Source organism: Anolis sagrei, chromosome 1 (assembly GCF_037176765.1).
Source record: "Anolis sagrei isolate rAnoSag1 chromosome 1, rAnoSag1.mat, whole genome shotgun sequence".
In the NCBI taxonomy this organism is placed as follows: domain Eukaryota; kingdom Metazoa; phylum Chordata; class Lepidosauria; order Squamata; family Dactyloidae; genus Anolis; species Anolis sagrei.
In genome coordinates this window covers 186915006-186936692 of record NC_090021.1, presented here as the reverse complement: position 1 = coordinate 186936692, position 21687 = coordinate 186915006, and positions in this window count along the sequence as shown.

Sequence of the window (21687 nt, the reverse complement as noted above, 5' to 3'; positions counted from 1 at the left end):
CTAGTAGCGTGCTAGGAGGCTCATTTTTCTCCATGTAATGAGGTCAAAAGTCTTGAACAAAAGATGTTACAGTAGTCTCTGGCCATGACATGTCACCTACCTTTTCCCCAAGGCTTGCTCTGTTGCCAGGCAGAGTGAAGGAGAAGAGAGAGAGGAAAGGGAGAAAGCCCCCATACTCTCCTCCCTCCCTCTCCAGCACTTCCAGTTGCTCTGCCTGATGTCAGAACAAACCCCAGGGAAAATGCAGGTGGAATATCATGGCCAGGGACTGTTGCAACACACGGGCAGGAGGAACAGGGGACTGCCAGGCATGTAGCCGGGGGGGGGGGGGGGCTTGAGGGGCTTCAGCCCCCCCCCCCGAAATTCTCATGGTGGTTCGCGAAAAGGCCTTACTGGTGCATTATTTAAACTGTTATGTTTATTCATATCATGATCTGATCACCATACTCAATATATCCCATATGCATGGGGCTATTGGGGTAATGATAGAAAAGGTTTGCTAGGGTAGACCCTCTGCTTTAAGGTGGCTTTGCCTTAAGTTACCCTGCCTAATGCCAGGATGGGAAATCTAGTTTTTAATTTGATTCTGTTCAGGCACACAGTTCTTGAGTATCTCTAGCAGCAGCATTTAGTAACTGTTATGACCAGTATCCACACTGGATGTGCTTAGCTACAACATAACCATGGGCATTGATCTGAATTAACAATTCACAGCATTCTAATGCTAGCTTGTTGTTGTTTGTTTGTTCAGTCTCTTCTGACTCTTCATGACCTCATATGGACCAGCCCATGCCAGAGCTCCCTGTTGGCTGTGGCCAACCCCAGCTCCTTCAAAGTCAAGTCAGTCACTTCAAGGATACCATCCAACCATCTCGTCCTTGGTCTGCCCCTCTTCCCTCTTCCCTCCATTTCCCCCAGCATCATTGTCTTCTCCAAGCTTTCCTGCTAGCTTGCTATGCCCTCTGATAAGGGCATCAGGCTTCCCTCTGTACCTCTTCCAGAAATATGCTGGACCCTTCCACGTTTGTTTATTTTCACTTATTTCTGTGATGTTTCATAAGCAGCTGCTGATGCTGCCCCTAAAAGCTTTAGATGATTTTGTTCTATCTTTTCATTTTCCTTTGAGAACTGGAGCTATCCATCTCTAAAGGAAGAAGAATTAATTCAAGGGGATATTTTTTTGGGGGGGGGGGGGGGGGTGTGAGTGGATGATAGACATACCATTGGTTAATTTTCAAGATGCCACTAAAATATACCACTATTTTTGTTTGTTGGGTTCATTGATTCTTAAGAGTGCCTATAATTAGCTGCCCCGTTGCTACACTATATACCTTTCAACTGCTTAACCAGAAGATTGCAATAGACTGCCTCTCTCTTTCTCTCTCTCTCTCTCTCCCCAATCTGAAAACAGTCAAGGTCTGTTGAATTTGTGGTTTGTTAAATGAATGCTTAGCTGAGAAGCTCAGACAGTTTTATTGGGAAGATTAAAAGAAGAGTGTGAGCTTGCTGCAGGGGAATGCAAGGCACCCATAAAATTAAAGGAGAATGCTTTATAGTAAGGCTACAGATACTGTTTGCTGCTTTTCACAATCCACTCATACTAAGCCAAGCTAATAAAAGTATTACATTTTATCCTAAATGCTTGTGATGAGAAATGTTCTGTATTTTGGATTTTTTTAAAAGCTGGAGTTGAGTTTTCCCATGAATTAGTTAGGGGTCAACTAGACAGCAATTCCATGCTTCTCAGACACAGGCAGCCTGGGGACATGGGATGCCTGTCCTGCCCTACCCCTCCCTCTGTGTCACTACTGGCTACAGAAGCCATATGGCAATCTACCTGATTCTGGGAAGAGTTAGTTTCTTTATTTCATCTTATGAAAGTTTGTAAATCTCAAATTCCCATGGAGACATAAGACAGAAGGAAGGAAAAAATATAGAGGTAAGGTATCGTGAAATGTGAGTATCCCCTCCTGATGTTCAAAAGGTCATTGTCATCCATATGCCACATTCACCTTTGGTGCTATGCAGACAAGTACCTGCTTTGGAGTCATGAATTTGAGAATTCAGTTTGAGAACAGTCCTTATCAGCACTAACATAGGCTCCATCTACACTGCCATATAATGCAGTTTGAACTGGATTATATGGTTCGTATAGACTCATGTAATTCAGATTGAACTGCATTAAACTGGATAATATGAGTTTATTATTTTACAGATTCTTGTTTTATAATTTTAAAGGAGAGTATTTAAAGCCGAGGAATGAAGGAATGTTATGTCTTCCCAAGCTACAAAAAAGTCTATAGGATAGCACCATGTCAGGTAAAGTGGGGTCAAAGTGTTATAACTGTATAGTGTTTCGGGGCCACTGAAAAACTAATCTAATAGAGTTCTCTTAGGGGCCTTCAGCACTGACAATTAATGTAGGCCCAATCCGGCATCTCAGACACTGATTTAGGTCCATACAGTGTTGCCTTTGGAACTCCCTTGGCTGCTTTGAATGTGGGAGAGAATCTCTACTACCCAGTTCCTGGCTGTGTTGGTTCAACATGGCTGGGCAGAAACCCTAGAGCAGGGGTCCTCATATGTTTTAAACAAAGGTGCCAGTTCAAAGTCATTCAGACTGCTGGGGGGCCAGACTATAGTTTGAAAAAAAAAAAGAACAATCTTATTTGTAATGAGATATGTGTGTGTGTGTGTGCGTGCGCGTGTGTGGGAAAGAACAATATAACATTTAAAATGAAGAACAATTTTAACCAACACAAACTTACCAGTATTTCAATGGGAAGTGTGGGTCTGCTTTTGGCTGGTGAGAGAGTCAAGTTAATTAGGATTTTCATTGTTGTGTGCCTTCAAGTAGTTTCAGACTTAGGGCAACCTTGACTCTAAGGTTTTGAATGCGGGCCGGGCAAATGACCTTGTAGGGCCGCATCTGGCCCCCAAGACTAAGTTTGAGGACCCCTACTCTAGAGGTCCCTCGGCCTCTGTTGGCTGTCCCCAGCTGCAACACAACACCTATCTATGTTGACCAGAGCTCCAAGAAGAAGCTATGTGCTGTGTTGCAGCTGGGGATCACCATGACATGAGGTGGGGGTGGGGGTGGGGGGGGGGGGTGGGAGGAGAGGGCCATTTGAGCCCAGGGAACATGAGATGACAGTGGTGCCTGGTTCCAGTTGGGAACTGGTTCAACTATCCTGACAGGCCCTAGATCAGGATCTGAGTTTCCCCCCTATTTTAGCTACATTAAGGTGGCCCCAAATTACCCCAGACTAGCACTGAGTTTTGCTGTTCAGGAGCTGATTCAAACTTACACTGACCTAAGTGCAGTGTAGTTAATTGCTTGAACATTATTTCAAAATAGACCTGGGGTGGGGTGTAAGAAAGAAGCATGCACAGAGGTTGGAAGGACTACAGGTTCCAGAACATACCAGCCAATATAGCCAGGGGCCATGCTGGACGAGGCATTTGAGAGCTGTGACCTTTCTGAAAAAGTGACTTTTCCAGCTTTAAGCTTGACACTTTATCCCTTTGGGAAAAAAAAAGTTCAATGTCCCTCAAGGCCAGTGTGATGCCAGAGTTCGACAATGGCCTCTTTTGACATCCTTTTCATTTGCAGGAAAAGCAATGTTAGTGGGTCATTTGGGGCCATGACACAGGCTTACCCTTGTTCTAATTTTATGGATTTGCATTCCTTGCCCTTCCTGGCATGCAGGATATAAATATATTTTATAATAACTTGTATTCTCCGCAGCTCTGAGAGGTGGGCGTTTTTTGACACAGGAAAAATTTGAGGGGTAGTCCAACCTAGGATGAAATGGGTGAATCCAGGAAAGAAAAATTACAAATCTTCCACTAAATATTTAGCATAGGCACTCAGCAACCAGGCATTTGGAAAAGATTACCTTCAAACGGTTTAGATATGAGTCAAAAATAAAATACTGAGCCAAACATTTGATACTGTAGACCAGGGGTCCTCAAACATTTTAAACAGAGGGCCAGGTCACAGTCCCTCAAACTCTTGGAGGGCCGAATTATAATTTGAAAAAAAAAACATGAATGAATTCCTATGCACACTGCACATATCTTATTTGTAGTGCAAAAAACCCACTTTAAAACAAAACAATTAATATGAAGAACAATTTTAACAGATATAAACTTACTAGTATTTCAATCGGAAGTGTGGACCTGCTTTTGAGATAGGATTGTTGTTGTTGTTGGGTGCTTTCAAGTCGTTACAGACTTAGGTTGACCCTGAGCGACGGCCGGGTAAATGACCTTGGAGGGCCGTATCCGGCCCCCGGGCCTTAGTTTGAGGACCCCTGCTGTAGACTGTAGAATAAATGCAGTTTGACACCACTTTAATTGCCATGGTTCAATGTAATGGAATCATGTAAGTTGTAGTTTTATAGGATATTTACCTTCACTGCCAAACAGTGCTGGCACCTCAGCAAACTTCACATCCTTGGATTCCATAGCATTGAACCATGGCAGTGAAAATGGCGTGAAACTGCATTAATTCTAAAAGGCAAATGCACCAAATGTTAGAGACTGGCTATTATTTTAATCAGGAAACATTTTCCTTTAAACAGCTCTGAAATGTCTGTTTTAATATTCTCAGCACACGTCTCAGGATGAAGCATTTTCATCTTTAAAGAAAAAAAGAAAAGAAAAAATGCAGACGTGTTTTGTTTTCTCCTCCTCTCTTTTTCTTTCTACACATTGTCTTCAGTCCTTGATGCTTCTCGCCCCAGGGGGAAAGAGACTGGTTTGATGTTAACTGTTATGGCATTTGCTGATCCTTTGCAAGGTCTAACTGGTGTGAAAGAAACAGGTTAGGGAGAAAACTTGACCTTTCCGATTGCTAGCTGATTTGTGCTGTCAGTGCATATTCAGCATTCTGCAATCTTGGATTGAAGTAAATAATACGAGACATTAGGGGGTATTCTGAAGAAAAGTGGCTGACCATTTTGTTGAAACCATAATAATCAAACCTTAATCCCAATAATGACAGATACAAGATGGGTTGAAAATACAGCTTAATGCCTATGGGGAAAAAAGGATGATAGCTAACTTCTCATTAGGTTTTAGGGGGTTTTATTGAAAAATGGGAGACACAAGGCAACAGTAAGTACCAGAGATTATAGTAAACCAATTTGTTTTTACATGGGTTGGAGACTTCTTGCAGGATTGTTTAATGAAGTGGGGAGGTTTCCTACCGACTTTGTATTATTGTGCTGAATAATTTTCCTTGATTTAGAGTGATTTGTAAACAGCCAGACATAGCAACACGCACACTCCATGGCATGTGCCTGTTCTTTGTTGTACAGAAAATATGCTACAATGGAATAGATTTTTTGTGTGCGTCAGAAGTGACTTGAGAAACTGCAAGTCACTTCTGGTGTGAGAGAATTGGCCGTCTGCAAGGACGTTGCCCAGGGGACACCTGGATGTTTCTGATTTTTTTACCATCCTTGTGGGAGGCTTCTGTCATGTCCCTGCATGAGGAGCTGGAGCTGACAGATAGAGCTCAGCCATGCTCTCCCCGGATTCGAATCTAGGACCCTTCGGTCTTCAGTCCTGCCAGCACAAGGATTTAACCTTGTGGGTTCCCAGATGTTTTGGCCTCCAACTCCCAGAAATCCTAACAGCTGGTAAACTGATTGAGATTTCTGGGAGTTGTAGGCCAAAACACCTGGGGACCCATGGGTTGAGAACCACTGCTTTAGGAGGTCAAAAGCAGATATCAAGAGCCTGAATCCTGGAATGTTTCCCCACAGTAGAAATATCTAGACTTTCCTAGCAATGTCCTTGGAAAAGTCATTAATGCCAAGTCTATTATAAATAGACAAGATTTTCTCTTTAGTAAGGTAAAGACTGAGCATGATCCTATGTATAGTTATACAGAAGTAGATCCCACTTTGTTCAAAGAGTTTACTCCCAGGCAAGTGTGTATTGAATGGAGGCATTAATTCCTTGGAAGCACAGTCACATATGAACACAAGGGATTGTGCTATTATTTTTGCCCTAAGGTCAATGTTGCTCTCTTTTAAAAAAAGAAGTAGTTAAATACCCATATTGCAATTATTTATTATGGCAAAAAATTGAATCTAAATAAATAGAAACAGCTGGGCTTTAAATCCCAGTAAACCTTACTGAATCCTATCACGTTTTAACCCTAAGGTCAACCATACTTTTAAAAAGGCAGTTAAATGTCTGTATTGGGATGATTTGTTATGACAAGTATTACATTTTGCCTGTTTATTAGTTATGTGTTACTCTCGAATCTTGTAAATTGGAATGCAAATTAGAAGAGTTGGCTGCAATTCAAACAAAGTCAGGAATAAACTCTACTGAACATAGTGGACTTTACTTCTGAACAAATCTGAAGTTAGGACCATGCCAGTTTAGCATGCATATTAAAACACTGAGAGTTCTTCATATCTCGGCCATAGAAGCTAAGCAAGAGTCTTCTCTCTCCACTATCCCTAATATGAGGTTTCTGTTCTTGTTTCCTATATAAAATTATTTTAACATTATATTAAGATAAATATATGTTGAACATATTGTTTATTTGAAACTTTTGTGCAGGGGTGGGGCCTTTGTGGCTTTCCACATGATTTTACAGCTTCAACAATTCTTTATCATAGCTGTGCTGGCCAGGGCAGCTAGAGCTGTAGTTCAACAGCATAATTTCCCCTGCTTGTTTGAAATGCTATCCAGCACTGGAGTGACTAAGGGCCTCATCACACAGGGAAAATTTAGTGTCCTAGGATGGAGCCCCATGTAGGCCATCACACAACATAGTTCCAACCCGGGTGGAAGCATTCTTGGACACTTCTCTACCAACATAGGAGCCTCCAATGGAACCAGTACGGGTCCTTGCTGGGAGGGCTACACTTCTCACATGTGATGGGGAAAACATCATCATGAGGGAGCAGTGTGTGGAGCAACAGATTTGTCCCACTGCCCCCTCTGTCTGGTGACAAAGCAGGACACTTCTCCTGGCATTTGTGATAAGGTTGTCTCTGTTGACTGGTATCCCCACTCAGCCATGAAGCCATTGGGGACTGATTCACACTACACAGTGATAGTACTACTATTCTACGTTACCTTTAATGAGTACATTCTATGGCAACCTAGCATTTATAATCTGTTGAGTCACTAAAACCCTCTGGCTGAGAATTCAAAATGCCTCTCTCCAAAAGAAAAATCCCAGGATGCCATAAGACCGAAATATGGCAGCTAAAGTTAAATAATATTGTTCTAATAGTATAGTGTGAATGGATCCTGTGTGAACCTCAGACTTGTTAGCACACTCTGTTAACTCAACCTACCTCACCAAATTATTCTGAGAATAAATATGAATAGAGGGGATTTTGAGTTTACTGGAGAAATATTGAGAAAGAACGGTCATAAAGGATCAATACAATATACATTAAAGGAAAGTTTGTCATGGATACTCTTGTGAAAATTATTTGTGCACCCCCCCCCTTTACAAGGAGTGATTCATAGCTACACCACACAAACTATGATTAGATAAGAAGGCAGTCCCCCCCCCCCAACCAATTGGTTTCTTCAACCAAGTAGCCTACTATCTTTGAAGTAAATGTCAAGTGTAACAAGTCAGCACGTCTAATCACCTCATTTATTACAGTTTATTCTTCCTCTCCAATAAAACCAAATTAGGAATGTTTGCTTCACTTTTATTGTCATATTCTTGCTAAGGATATTTAGGAGAAAGATTTGCTGGGTTGCTAGCGATGGCAGAGATGGGGTGATACATCATCATTACCGGCAGAATGGAGGTGATCATTACTGAACTCCCAAGAGCTGTCATGGTTATTTTCTTCATTTTATAATAGGGCGATATTACCTTGGAATATTTTTGTTGTGGCCCATTGAACACACTCAAAAATTCTTACTTTAAACCTTGAGAGCTCCTTGCGGAGTCACTTATGCGCTTCTTAGAAGATAGGAAGACTCTCCCCCAGATCGAGTCTGCCGTTTGTTTGTTCATTCTTGGTTTTAAGAGAGACACATGGAGCAATTCTATGTTAAAGCAGGAGTTCTCATGTTGGATATGGAGTCATGTGAAAGAACATAGGTTGCTGACTTCAAAGATTGGGTAGCATCTGGAATATCAGCCCTATGGTCTCTTCCTGATTAGATCCAAAGCTAGGATGAACTCTGAAACTGAGTAGGAAGACAAACAGATAACGAACCATAACTTTGGCCAAAGGATCCACCAAGCTCAATACTGGTTGTAGTCCAATCTACCCCCAGCTTTGGTCAAGATAGATAAAGTTTATTTCAAGCATCAGTATTTTTTTAGAAATACAGTTATGCAGACAATTACAAAGTACGCAGGAGCAATATCTCATGCCTTGAGTCCCTATATTGGGAGAAAGGCAGGATAAAGTAAATAAGTAAGTAAATAAATAAATATCTAATGTACATGTGGTTATCCTTATCTGAGATCTATGTGACCAGTACAATGGTTTTAGGACTTTATGTTGATAAGCATGGTTTTCAGAGTCAGGTACTATATGTATGCAGCCATAAAATCTAGTTGGCGGTCCATGACATCTAATATTGTAGTTATGACATTTCCTGCATAGAACACACAATAGTGCTCAACAAAATAATACAGGCTTTGTGGAAGTGTCAGCCATTGTCAAAGCAGAATTGATCAGGCTCATTACAACATTCTTATTTTATACCAACAGTGATGTGATCTGGAATCTGTTTTACAGAAAAAGTTATGAGAAAACGAAACCTCTAGATAATCTTACACAGCATTCTTCTGTTGTCAAGAGGGACCATTTAGTCCACATTTTCAAACACACAACAACATCAACATTTTATTATGGTCCAAAGACCCTTATTGCATCGTGGGCAATACAGGGTATGCAGGTAATGAGATTAATAACATTCATTTGATTGAACACACAAATTGATAAAATTTACAACAATTAAAAACTGCTTAAAATACATGTTGGCTAAAAGACGTAGGTAAAAGACTACAAGAAGTGCCATTGTGTTTCAGCCTGTGTCTAAAATTGGGAATTGTCTAATTGTGATTAATTCATGCCCCTAAAAATAATTATACCCAGGGGAATGCTTAGGTTACTTGTAGGATGGCCATGCATCTTACTTCTATGAGAATTACCTGCAGTTTAGAAGCATTCTCTATTGCTTTGGAGAAGATGGACTCCCCAGATGAATTGTCTTACAAGTTCTTCACTTTCTCACAATTAGTTATGCTTGGTGGAACCAAGCAAATAGGAGAGTATATATATACCCCACAGTTATAGATAGTTATACCATTTCAACCATCCTAACTTTATTCTATGTAATCCTGGGATTTATGGCTTGACAAGATACTTAGAGTTTTCAGCTAGAAAGCTCTAGGAGTGCTTAGTTTAGGGAAGAGCACTGGAACTCTCCTCCTTTGAGTCTCCTTTGAGGAGATAAAGAGCAGGATATAAATAAACATCACTATCACTCTCTACCAAAGAATTACTGAATCACCGAATTAAGAATTTTGGAATTCTGTAAGATGGAACTATGACATTTAAAGTGAGATCAACTAGTCAGAATAACTGTTATAATGTTGTCGAAGGCTTTCATGGTTGAAATCACTGGGTTGTTGTAGGTTTTTTCGGGCTATATGGCCATGGTCTAGAGGCATTCTCCAGGAGAGAATGCCTCTAGACCATGGGTATATAGCCCGAAAAAACCTACAACAACCCACTGTTATAATGTTGTTACTAAGGCATGAACCCTGGCTACTTACTTACTTAGCTGTTTTAGTATTAAGAAGAAGGCTGGAGGTCTTGAACAGAATTCCCAGCATCCTTGGCACATTATAACTTTCTGGATTATAAGTGGGAGGCCATAATTGTGAGATAGATATAAAATGTCATCAATATGACACTGTCAGCCTAGATAACATTGGTTTAGATGGGAAAAAAGTTTGATTTGGTATTCTCTAATCCAGACAGATTTTACTTTTCAAAAACAAATTGAAAATACCAATTGTTTACAAATTTCCTAATTTGAAATTCAGGTAAGGTAGTCTGTTGCATAAAAAAGGCATACAGTATAACAGTTGTAGATAAGATATCAAAAAGGACAATCCCGAATATTTTAGGGAAGAAGGATTGTTGTTATTTGGAATGATCTCTTAATGTAATAATACAGGGTGCGGCAGCATAACTTCCTTTTTTAAAATGCGTGCCATTCAGTTGGTTGAAGACGTAGCAGAGTGCTAGTGGTCTTGTTCAAGAGGCGGGGGTATAAAGTTTTGTCCTGACATAGTTCAGTCACCATCATGTGTTGGAACAGTGAGGAGCATGCTTTTGCGATTGAAGCCTACTTTTCAAGCGGATGTTCTGTGATCGCAACCCAGTGCGCCTTTTGGATTCGCTTTAATTTAGCCCCATTGGCCCCTGTTCCAGACCGGAAATCAATTGTGACATGGGTCACTACATTCAGACAAACTGCAAGTGTGACAAGATGAAGAACTGGAGTCCCTCGGCCCATTAAATCACCTGAGAACATCGAGGCAGTGAGAGCTTCAATGTTGCGATCACCACAGTGTTCTGCGTACAAACATGTCTCTTCCCTTGGACTTTCTGATCGTTCTGTGAGGAGAATTCTTGAGAATTGCATCAAAGGCCTTTGCATTCACCTAAAATCACAGTGTGGTGTGCAATTTCCTCAGCTTGAATTTTTAGTCCCTGGTTCTTTGAGGAAAATGAAGTTGCAGTGACAGTGAATTCAGACTGGTATGTAAACATGTTACAGGATTTTTTTTTCCCACGGCTAGATGGGTTGGACTTAGAGGACATTTGGTTCCAACAAGATGGTGCAACTGCACACACTTCAAGAGCATCGATGGCTGTTTTGAGGGAACACTTCCCAGAGCGTCTCATCTCAATTAGGGGGGATTTAGAGTGGCTGGTCTGCGCTCCAGATTTGGCCCCTTGTGATTTTTTTCTATGGGGTTTTTTGAAATCCCGTGTTTTTGTGAACCGTCCAAGGACCCTACAAGATTTGAAGACCAATATCCAGGAAGAAATTGCCAACATAATGCCTGCTATCCTGGCAAGAGTCATGAGAAACGCCAGAAATGGGTTTACTCAGTGTATGGAGAATGGGGGACATCACCTACCTAATTTGATCTTCAAAACTACGTAAAACAAAACTTTAGGTATGCGCCTACATTATAAAAAAAATCTGATTCATACAATGGGTTTTATTAAGTTTTGAAAAAAGGAAGTTGTGCTGCACCCTGTATTTTCTTTTAATACGTGCAAATTTTTCCAGTTTCTTTTGTGAAATGTTGGAGAGCATACAAATTTAGAACAAAGGGACAATTATATTCTGCTAATAAATATTATGAAAACCACTGATTGAAAAATAAATATTAAGAAAACCACTGATTGAAAAATAAGAACAACATTTACTTAGGTTGGAAGGATCACTGATATTATTTCAAGCAACCTTTCTCTCTTTTGGTTGAAGTTTTCCTGCGTTGCAGCAGGTCTTTATGGGTAATGGGTAGTGTGAATACTTTTCATCCTTCTATCCACTCACCCATCCATCAATCTATGCTTTTTGCTTGAACAGAAGGGTAAACAAGAATTTGAAGTTTCTTTTGTTTGGTACTGGTGCTGGGAAAAATACAGACACAAAGATGATCAAATAATTATTTTTAAAAATGAACGAAAGCATAAAGAATCGATTGATTAAATTGCCTTTGTACTTGTATAAAAAAGAATGAAAAAGATCTATCTTCTGCTCCTCCTAATTACCTAAACTGATTTCCCCCCTGCTGACTTCAATAGAAAATATATCTCAAAATGATGTCTCAGCAAAAATAAAATTATCAGTTCTTTTTTAAAAAAAAAAAATTGAGCAAGTAGCAAAATGTGCTTCTAATTGCAATTTATAATGGAATACACATCAAATAAATAAATAATGCCCTGCTGGACCAGACCATAGCCCATCTAGTCCAATTCAGTTTCTTGCAAAACTCAGTGAATTTAAGACCCTGCTAAACCATCTCCTATGAATGAATGGGCATTTTATCATTACTCCTGGATGTGTTGTGGCTAACCTGAAGCACTTTTAAGTTTCCATTTATTTTATCAGAAAAAAAAAAAAAGAAAAGTGCATGTTTATTGCTCCACCACTTGCATTACAAATCCATTTAACAGACTATGTCTGAAGGTCATAAAGTAAATTTTATGATACTAGGACTATTGTCCTCTTAGACTTCTATTTATTTATTTATTTATTTACATCACTTATATCCTGCCCATATCAGCCTGCAGGCGACTCAGGGCGGTCTACATATTGGCACAATTCGATGCCATCAATACAATACAACAGCAAAAACAATTAAGTGCATTTAGACAAAAAAGACAGTGCAATAACAATTTAAAAAGAGCTATATCCTCTCATTCCAATCCTCATCCATTTTATCGTCTTGGCCGTTCCTGGGTCATTCTCCACCTCAAGCTTGACTATCTATTCCGGGGTTCCGAATGCTTGCTTGAAGAGCCAGGTTTTTACTTTCTTCTGAAAAGTCAGGAGGGAGGGGGCTGATCTAATATCTAGTTGAATCTCAGTGGGAGTTGGCATCTCACCTGCCAATAGGGCAGTGAACAAGTTCCTGCTTGAATAGGGAACTAGAAAGGAACTATCCAAGGCCTATTTTAATGATAGGGCTCAGCACCACTGATAGCTCCTTTAAAGGTAAAATTCAGGAGGAATTCAATACTGATGAAATGACATATTAGCTGTCATACATGGAATTCTAGGATTTGTATGTGAGGGTTGATAAATGTGAATAAGCAGAATAAGTAGAAGCTTTACCACAGTATTTAAACCAAGGTATATCCTGCTGTATAATAAAATGTCCCTCAAGTTTGTGAAACAAATAACAGTATCTTTACTTTGGTTCGAAAATTCAAACAGGGTAACAATGTATACATTGGTCTCTTTGAATTCAGGCAGGGAACAGAGGAAGAAAATAGTCTTTTTAAATAGTCATTGAAATATGGCTCATGCCATAAAATGATCAGTCCTTCAGATAGTTGGCAGCCAGCCCTTTCTCTTCACTGTCCAAAGAGAGAAAAAATTGCAGAATGACAGTTAGAACCATTGGCCTCAGCAGCTAGCCAGAGACAGCAGCCAATCAGAGCCCTGGCCCCTAGCACACTCAGCCAATCGGATGCTGACAAATCTCTCTCCAGTTAATCCACCATATCATGGTGTCCTTTTTCAAATCCTAACATTATAGACTTGTGGGGGGGGGTATGTAGAATTATGTGTCAGAAACAGATCTAGTGCTGCATTTTTTTTGGGGGGGGGGGGAGTCAACTAGTGCTTTGTAGCCTATTCTTCAAGGATTTGACATTACCATCTGGGTAAATGCCAAATTATGTAGGTAAACAAGGGTTGGCTTTCAATATGTATCTATCATATGTTGGATAAAGCATGTCAGAACACAAAAACAACTACAGTAACCAACACCAGCACTGGAGAAAAGTCAAAGAAACAATATAATTTAACATCTTCATCCAGAAAGCTAGTAAAAAAATCAGATTTTTTAAAAAACAGAAAGCATGGAATGAAGCTGCTCCTAGAAGATAGGCTTGCACCCAAAAACTTTCTGTCATTTCCCAAATTTGGTAACTTCATGAAATTATGCCAGTGCACATAAAATAAAATTTCCAGTAATCAATGTATTGTTTTATTTTGTAAATGTCTAATACAAATAACTTGGGCAATTCTTATTTTTTAATTTTTTGTATTTTAGGTATTCACTTATAAGCAATTGTTTTAAAACTCTGTAGGTTTAACATATGATGTATAGTACTAATCTCTCCAACTGCAAAACTGCCATTGAAAATCTTATCATTCCTGGGATGGAGGGGGGAACATTTTAGGGTCATTGGAAAGGGTGGTCCTCCTTCACTGAGATGCTCTTACTTGCTCTGACCTGGGGTATGTTTTGTGGCCATTCTCTTCCATGCTTGTTGGACGTCAAAATTGGAGAAGGGAAAAGGGAAAGATGGTATACCAAGTAAAGATAGGAGGAATTTTGGATACATAGACCATGCCCGCCAACATGGTGGGTGGGAGCACAACAGCCCAGGAGAAGGGCACTCAAATGAGAAATCAGTAGTAAACTGGCGGATGCTACTTATCCTTCAAAAACGTTTTATCTGTTCTAATGTTGAACAAAAAAGTGGATAAAAGTGTATGCTGAATATCTGAATGTCTGAAGTGGTATCATTCTGCACACTGGGTTTCTTCACCATGCAATCTACTAGGAATATCTTTTGCTCCCTCTCCAACACTCTTACCCCAAAAGAAGAGGGCTGTAAAGCCTGGAAGACACCTCTCTCCACTACGTTTTTGGTGGTGCAAATAAAAGTATTCTGATATGATGTATCTAGATTTTTTTTCTAATGGACTAACACGTTTGCATTTTTAAATGAAATTATTTGAAGATTGCAATATCATATTACATACTGCAATTCACAGAGGACATTAGGATTCTACATGCTCTAGGTTTGTATGGTGTTAATAAGTATCCCCTCTCTTAATGTGCATTGACACATAATTTTTCTTCAAGTTTTGGCAGTGGCCTTCCAGGCTTTTTCGCCTCAGCTATAAACAGCGTCCTGTCTTAATCCAGATGCCAGTTAAGAGAAAAAATGTTCTTTTTTCATGCCTCAGCTGTAATCTTATATGAAAGGCTCTCAGGTCCATTATAATCAGTAATTGGCAGATTGATGTTGCCACTCTGTAGTACATTATGAGGCATCTTTAAGATTGTCCCCCCTGGGCAAAGGAGGTAATGAACACCATGAGCAATTGAAAAATTGCAGTGGCAGGGTCAAGAATTGTATCCCCTTTGCGCGATGGACTGGAGCTGCTTGGTAAGTGGAACAGTGCACTATTTAATTTGTTTCTTTCAATAGACAACCCATATGAACAGATTTTAGGACGGCTTGGCTGTATTGTTAGCACACCTCTGTTCTCATAGTATCAGACATACATGAGATTGGAAAGGATGGCAGCCCAACCATTTGTGGAGAAGATTGGGAGCTTGGTCACTCATTGGCCTCCAGCAAGTTGCCTGACCTTTGTGTGGCTCAGTCAATCCAGAAAGAAAATTGGTTTAAAGTTAAAAAGCAGACCTCAGTGGAAAGCTAGATGCTGCATCTGAGCTCATTACAATTCCTGGTGAACTTAGACTTTGAGTGATTCTTAGACTGACCCTCATTTTCCAGTTGGCCTGTGCTGGGGGAAGGCCGTAAGAGAGAATAGCTTTGGTGAAATGGCCAATACACTTGACCACTCTCAGCCCTTCTGGTGTGGAAGTCCTTTGTTAGAGTTGAGACAAATCTCTTTTGTAATTTAAATCCATTGTTTTATGCAATTTTTAAATCATAATTGGAATATATGATGTGAGAGAACTTTCCCCCTCTAAGCACATTGGAAAGAGTATTTGGAAGTATTTGAAAAACATGGCTTTTTTCAGAAAGCATCAATAACCTCTGATGAGAAGACTCCTGGACTGCCAATAATCTTAACATGGTTGATTTGCACTGAAAAGAGCATTTTATGTGTGGAAAACAAGTTTTTCTGTACGGAAAATACTCTTTACATGTACATAAAAGGCTGTTTCCCGAGCAGAAAAGCTGTTCTTTGTACAATCACCCTGTGAAAGGTTGTGCTTTTTAGTCTTTCTTGCAGTAGGGAAAATAACTTTCCATGCTGTTTACTTATTTGACTAGGGGAGCCCCTGGTGGCGCAATGGGTTAAACCCTTGTGCCAGCAGGACTGGAGACCGACAGGTCGCCGGTTTGAATCCAGAGAGAGCACGGATGAGCTCCCTCTGTTAGCTCTGGCTCCCCAAATGGAGACATGAGAGAAGCCTCCCACGAGGATGGTAAAACATCAAAAACAAAAACAAAAAACAAACATCCTGGCATCCCCCGGGCAGTGTCCTTGTAGACGGCCAGTTCTCTCACACCAGAAGTGACTTGCAGTTTCTCAACTTGCTCCTGACACGGAAAAAAAAACTTGACTAGGGATAATAATGTAATTCATCATCACTAGTTTTCTTCTTGAAGAAAGCAACAACTAATTCAAGGTTTCCTTTCCTAAATATTACAGCTTGATATAGGCTTCTTAGAGTACACCCAATGAATTCAGGGATATTAAAGTGAGTCATAAAGTATTGGAAGTTGACCATAGAATAGCTTTGGAGGATTTCGCATGTCTTCTCTTAGGCACTTCTTAGGTCTGTTGGAAGTCATTTGTTAATAGAGTGCACTATTACCTGTGGTTTTGCCTAACCATGTAAAGTCTTGTGGATATGGGGATAGTACTGTATAGATATTATTCTCAGTCTCTTTTTCTGCCATGTGTATGTACCAGGATCATTTTATTGCTGCAGTCCATATTTCTTTCCCTCCATTTACTGTGCTAATATAAACAGTAATTGATGGTTTGCCATAAGGAGTGTAAGGTATTTCAGAATCTACTCTGCCTTATTTCCCTTGCATCTTCATTATGAATCATTGCCAGTTCTTTTTAAGACAATGGAAACTAGCTTTGTTCTGGCTTTGGACCAATGAATTTTCTGTTGCAACACAAACCTCTCAGGAGCTGGTACAATTAAGATGCTGGCATCTAATTGTTTATTGTCATCACATGAAATGAATAAGCAATCAGTAATCATGGATACTATGACCCAAAAGATTTTTTTTAAAAAAGAATGATTAATTGTCATCTTGCCCTGGAGTGTCTTTAAGAAGATTTACATCAAGATACTTGGATTTTGGACCTGAGGTATATATTTCAAATCCACTGCTACTGTCATTGATATCAAGTCTTCTTAACATTGAGGACATGTACATGTTCCTATCAACACGAGAAGGAAATCAGAACACTTCTGGTTCCAACTGGAAATGCCTTGAGTTACTTTGACAGCTACACTCTCTACGTTCAGACATTGAGAAGGAACTGAAATGTGTATCATAGCGCTCCAAAACTCATGCCAACAGTAATGGAGTGACTCAAGACTTCATCACCTCATCCTTAAAAGCTGATAGCCATCAGAACACCTTGTAACAAATTCTATACTTTATAATCTACACAGGAAAAAAAGTTCTTCCCTTTTCTGTCCTCAATTTCTGCAATTTAACAATATACTGTGTGCAGACGTACTTCCCTTAAACTGTCTTGAGTTTCCAACTATTCTAGTTCACTGGTGACCCTGGATTTTGGTTTTACTAGAACAAATGGTCTACATGGCCTCGTGATGCAGTTCAATGTGATTAAATTGCATTATGAAATTGCTTTATATGGCAGTGTAGATTGGGCCTAATCTACACTGCTCGTGGCATGGGGAGCTGCAAATGCATGTGGCAGGAAAACATTTCCTTTGCTTTCCTGTTGCTAGAAGTCTCTTCTGGATCAAAGAATATCAATGTCAGTAAAGTGACACTTGCTGAATATGCATCTATATATCTTGCTTTATGTCTGTACATGTAAATTCTAGATAATTAAGTTTTTACAATAGGAAGGATGTAGAGAAAGTAGGATTCTAGCCATGTGTTGGAGACTGTCTGAAATGAATTAAAGAATCATAGAGTTAGAAGAGAGAGCAAGAGCCATCTTAGTCATCTAGTGTAAATAGAAACAAAAACATTTCCAAGAGATGGCCATTCAACTTCTGTAGAATTATAATAATAATGTATTTATTTGACCTGTCATATGACCATTTCAATATATAAGATAAATAAAAGACAAGGCAAAAAGGAGAGGACGGCAGCTGACCTTCTATTTAAAGTTTTGTAGAATTAATGCAGGTTGACATCAGTTTGACAATTTCATCAGATGGGCCACCAGAATAACCACACATTGTGGCAAATCTGGTGGTGCAGGCATGTAGCTTGGGGGGGGGGGGTTGAGGGGCTTCAGCCCCCCCCCCCCCCGAAATTCTCATGGTAGTCCACGAGAAGGCCTTACTGGTACATTATTTGAACTGTTATGTTTATTCATATCATGATCTGATCACCATGCTCAATATATCCCATATGCATGGGGGTATTGGGGTAACGATAGGGTAGGGTAGACCCTCTTTCACTCAGACTCAGCCCCCCCCCCCGAATCAAACTCAGCTCCCCTCGAAACAAAATCCTGGCTACGGGCCTGTGGTGGTGCCTAGTAAGGGGAACACATCTCCCCAAATCACCTGGCTCCCTTCCCCATCTCATCCAATGGGGAAGTGTCCACCACACAGCTTCCTCCCATTGATCCAATGCAACATAGGAAGCCTCCCGTGTTGCTGTCATGGTGACTTGTGCTGGTTTTTTCTATTGTTTTACAACAGATCCACCAGAAGTAGTCAAATGTCATGGAACCGGAGCATGCAATAAAAAAGAACCCCATCTGACGAGCTCATAAGTGTCATGTTCAATACTATGGGATCTTGAAAGTAGTTATTTGGTGAGGCACAAGCACAATTTGGCAGAGAAAGCTAAAAACTGTTTAAAATTGCATGATCCATGGCAGTTAAAGTGATATTAAAATGCATTCATTCTATAGAGTGAATGCAGCTAAGAAGTACTTCCTGCAAACATACTTAGGTTTATGTTCAGCGTAAGCTTTGTCAACGGCACTTCTTCAGATGCATGCATCACTGGATATATATACACACACACACACACACACACACACACACAGACACACACGAGGGGCAGAGTGAAGTGAAAATGGAAATGCAAAATGTGTTGGTGTAGTGGTGAGGTGAAAAATATAATTTAAATGTGATCATAAATAATCATTAAAAGAACAAAGGTGGTAGACAGGTTTTGCATACAAGCAGATAGGCAAACACATATATAATGGAAAATGTTTTTGTCAAGTGTTTCGATATTGGCAGAGAAATGTTGCCATAAAGCAAAGAAAAAGAGAACACTTTAGTTACATGTGTAATTGTAAAAATGCATGTTTTAATATAAGTATATGTACTATTCAAGGAATGTATCAACTTTTCAAGCCTCAATTAATGAATTGGAATTTGTGGATATATGTTTTTCTTAGTGAAGCATCTTACTGAGTCATCATGTTGGAAAAACCCATTGCAAAGTGTTTTAAGATTCATATTACGGACTTGAAGCACACAGCCATAATATACTACCACTAATTAAAAACACAGTCAGAAATTCTGCATGCTGGAAAATCTCTGTTCTCTACATCAGAAATAGACAGGAGGTGGAACTGGATTTGATTGTAGATCTCTGAGTAATTTGCATAAAAATAGGTCAGGATTTGTGGTTCACAGTGGATCAATAGTAATGAAAACAATACTACTCCCATTCTAATTACAATGCTGTATTTCGGTGTCAACATCGACACCGAAATACAACAACGCCTGAGCTCTGCGAGTGCAGCATTTTCCCGAATGAAGCAGAGAGTGTTTGAAGACCGGGACATCCATAGGGATACCAAGGTGCTTGTCTATAAAGCTATTGTCCTCCCAACCCTGCTATATGCCTGCAAAACGTGGACTGTCTACAGATGTCACATGCAACTCCTGGAACGATTCCATCAGCGCTGCCTCCGGAAAATCCTGCAAATCTCTTGGGAAGACAAGCGGGCAAATGTCAGCGTGCTGGAAGAAGCAAAGACCACCAGCATTGAAGCGATGGTCCTCTGCCATCAACTCCGCTGGACCGGCCATGTTGTCCGGATACCTGACCACTGTCTCCCAAAGCAGTTGCTCTACTCTGAACTTAAGAATGGAAAACAGAATGTTGGTGGACAGGAAAAGAGATTTAAAGATGGGCTCAAAGCCAACCTTAAAAACTCTGGCATAGACACTGAGAACTGGGAAGCCCTGGTCCTTGACCGCTCCAGCTGGAGGTCAGCTGTGACCAGCAGTGCTGCAGAATTCAAGGAGGCATGAGTGGAGGGTGAAAGAGAGAAGCATGCCAGGAGGAAGGCGCGTCAAGCCAACCCCAACCGGGACCGCCTTCCACCTGGAAACCAATGCCTTCACTGTGGGAGAAGATGCGGGTCAAGAATACAACACCACCTGAGCTCTGCGAGTGCAGCATTTTCTCCACAGCCACCTACAAACCCACAAAAATAGTCATCAAGGAAGACCATCTTACTCATCCAACGAGGGATTGCCTAAGTAAGTAAGTAAGTAAGTAAGTAAGTAAGTAAAGCTGTAAGAAAAAAAATCTGATGTGGATTTTGTTGTGGAAGAATTCTGAAGTACATTTTGCCCTTGTACTTGTAAATCCAGCTGCAGAACCCATATACCTCCCTGCTTCTCTTTCCCCCATAAAATTTCAGACTGTTGTTGATAGAACAAAAGCTCATAGAGCGACTGCTGGATGTGTAACTAGTCCCCTTTCCTCAAAAATGGAATTTCGGGGGTGGGGGGCAGGCAAAACCTTTTTTTTTATTTCTGGAAAAAGGAGAATCAACCTATATAATAAAAATTCTGATAAGCAGTAGATATGGGTGATTGTAATGTTCCAAAAATGGATAAGAAGTACATGGCTTTGCTTCACATATTTAGTATGTTATCCAATCAGAGGTGTGCTTTTTAATCTCTTGTTGAGTTTATGCATTATGTGCAATGCAATCCTATAATTTTTCATTGAAAGGTTGAACCCCAGTACACATGGTTTTAAGAATAAGTGCCATTAAACATAGTAGGGCCTATTTCTGAGTAAACAGGCATAGGGCATCACTGTCAATCTTTACAAAATGTTTATATTTGCAAGAATTATATCCATGGTACTTAGCTGCAGTTATGCAACTAAATTTAGGTAGGGTTGGTCAATAGGATCAAGTCATTCCTCAGGAGGACCAAATTCTGTTTGTTAAACTATCAAAATGTTATATATATCACAACACTGTCATTTTTATTTTATTCAATTGAGTGAAACAGCAGACTCCTTCTACAGCTGACAGCACTGCTGTTGATTTACTGCAGTTTTAGAAGAACACTTTCTGCTGGTCTATGACCACAATAAATCTTTGATTGATGCTAAAAACAGTTAAATGGGGAAAAGATTGGGGTCAACTCACTTTCAGTGGAGCTCTGCCAGTATCGGAACAGTGCAAAACATTTTCACGATACCATGTCAAATAAAACAGAAGCCCAACATCACTTGAGAGTGAAAGATTCCAGTGTCCTCCTAAAACTATAAAAAATAGTGGATAATCCTGTTATCCTTTATTCAGTCCCTCTACCATATAATCCAGATTATCAAAGCAGATAATCCCCATTATGTAATACAATGGTCTGGTTGCTGATGACACGATAAATAATAAAAATAAATCCCCATTATCTGCTTTGAACTGAATTATTTGAGTCTACACTGCCATATAATCCAGTTCAAACCAGACTTTATATGGCAGTATAGAAGGGGTCTCAGTAGGTATAGACTAATAAAGCAAACCAATAACACTTCCCTTGGTCCAAGTTAGGACTGCAGTATGTGGGGAAAACAATCACAGACCTGCTTCAGGAACCACATGTCTATCATTCTGACTTGGAAGATGGAGCAACCGGTGGCTAGGCATTTCAATTCAGGACATCAGAGCCTCCCTGGTTTGTCCTTGTTTGGCACT